The 2279-nt window shown below is 39.4% G+C and overlaps 1 long non-coding RNA gene across 1 annotated transcript; it reads right to left on the bottom strand.

Annotated features, from left to right (window-relative positions):
* Nucleotides 1–1032: 1032 nt before the first annotated feature.
* LOC134273139 (uncharacterized) lies at nt 1033–1783 on the bottom strand. The gene is made up of 3 exons (XR_009993356.1): nt 1760–1783; nt 1597–1659; nt 1033–1105 (listed from the first exon to the last, which is right to left on the bottom strand). It is a non-coding gene; the product is annotated as an uncharacterized LOC134273139 (long non-coding RNA).
* Nucleotides 1784–2279: the final 496 nt, after the last annotated feature.

Raw genomic sequence — 2279 nt, 5'->3', positions numbered from 1 at the left:
ATTTTTTTTGATAATATAAGAATTAAATACACCTTTAGTATTTGAAAGGATTATAATATAATAATGTAAATTACTAAACAGTGCTGGCATAAACTTTTCTCTTTCGAATCATCTATTGGCAAAAACGTGTTGTAAATAACCAGTATCCTATATTTAACTCAACTCAACCGCACGCCCTTAAAGCTTTAGGAGGCATTTGGCCAATTTGTATCAAATCGCTTAATTGAAGGCTTGCGTTTGCATGTTTACACAAATCTAACATAATAACACTGTATTTTATCTTTTTCACACTCGCATTTCTCTATCTTCTTCGAAGCAATGTTAAAATAAACTAAACTGCGAGCATAGAAATGAATGTACCGATTGCAATATCATTTAACAGTTAACGTTACTAGTGCCTTCTCGTGTTCTTCCGAATCTTTGCCATACAAGTTTATAAATATAACTATTAGGTATATTAAATACGCTATCGAACTATTACTCTAATAATTACAATTCTGTTAGAACTTCTCATTTCATTTTAGCAGATCGTACTTTGACTCGAAATTTAGACGTTAATAAATTATAATGGATTTTAAACCAAAATATCAGAAGCGTTCAGTTAATGTAAGTGGCGTAACAGCGTGATTTTGTGGTAAAAAGCGGTAGAATTACGCCAAAAGCGGAAGGGAAGGCAGGTCTTGCCAGGAGCTAAAAAATAGAGAAACCTCTGATGAGTTTGAGGGAAACCGCATTGTTGACATAAGATAGGTCTTTGAAATGTTTAATGATGCAGCCAAAAGCCATTTTGACAAGTCCAAGCACTGCAATTTTCCAGTGTGGGAATACTTGGGATAGAGGAAATGAGGGTTTGGATGGCATGAGATTACTGTGTACAGTGCGTTATTTTCAGACAAATTACTGTAAATTATACACTAAAATTCCTACCTAAAACAAACCAGGCCCTTACCCTGTCAGTATCAACTGGAACTTTCAATTAGCCCTGCAGAACACCTCCATGGGGAATCGACGCAGTCGGGAAATGGTTGCTGTCTTGGACATTCCTCCTCCTTAACGCAGCTCCATGCAAATGACCAGCAACCAGGTCAACGCAGCCACTTTCGACCTGAATAAAAAAATGGGTAAGAAGAGACAACTGATTAAGGCCATCAACCAGGACAAAGGTCAAGAACATCCAGACTGAGGTACTGGACATTGCCATAGATGGACGCTTCAACTCGATAACCTTCGGTAGCAGCAAAAAGCCAGGCTACAATGCATCACATGCTTACGCCATTGCATGCAAGATCAACGCCAACAAACAGTATATACTTGGTGCAATAAGGCAGAATACACTTTGCTGAACCGGAACCTGGCTTTGAGGTAATGATTATGATGTTCCTTGTCCGGGGGTTATGAAGACTGCACGGCTTTATGAACTGTTCTCAACTCTTTCAGAGAACGAAATGGCTAAATCTATAGACGATGATCTGGCACCCGACAGGTTCAAGGTGAACCACGCCACAACAGACGATGATGCCCCGTCAACCCTGGGATTCAGAAATGCCATGCGCATTTTTCATCCGACTGGCAAGTTACTCGACCGGTGGACCTTACCTATGTCTGCAGAGCCCAGTTCCGAAAGTGTCACAGTGCCCACTTCAGTCCCGAGATGTTTTACTGCAAAACAAAAATGAGGTTGGACCACAGGAGAAAATTTTTTGCACAAGATGTAACGGTTCGGTGCAGCTAAGTTTACAAGAAACTCATACATACTTACACTGGAGACATCAACTTAATCTGTGGTAAACTTCCTCATATTATAGAACGTACTATCCCCTGCTACTCCAGAGACTGTTCCTAATGTAGGAATTCAGTTGTATGTGAGGGTGGATACAGACATAACTGGTGGATTTAGTCTTATTTCCTCACCCAAACAAACTGACATTCCTATCCCTGCACCTGAATGAAGATGAGAAACACTCGACCTAGATATTCATCTGATATATCTGTATACCGAATTTTATTTCAGTATGTACAACGGTTGCGAAGAAAATGAACGGAAACTGCAAATAATTGAAATTTTTCTAAGTCTAAGGAGCATAACTCTGTCAAAAATGATGCGGCTATACCAAAAACAGAATTTGACCTAGATATTCATCTGATATATCTTGTATACCAAATTTCACTTCAGTATGTTAAACGGTTGCAAAGAAAATGAACGGAAACTAAGTGGACCGACAGACAGCAGCAAAGCAATATGCCCTCCCTTCTTCGAGGCGGGGCTTAAAAATGCATTG

Source organism: Saccostrea cucullata, unplaced genomic scaffold, assembly GCF_032062105.1.
Source record: "Saccostrea cucullata isolate Sc308-1 unplaced genomic scaffold, CSIRO_AGI_Scuc_v1 ctg8559, whole genome shotgun sequence".
Taxonomy (NCBI): Eukaryota; Metazoa; Mollusca; class Bivalvia; order Ostreida; family Ostreidae; genus Saccostrea; species Saccostrea cuccullata.
This window is presented reverse-complemented; position numbering and strand designations above follow the sequence as displayed.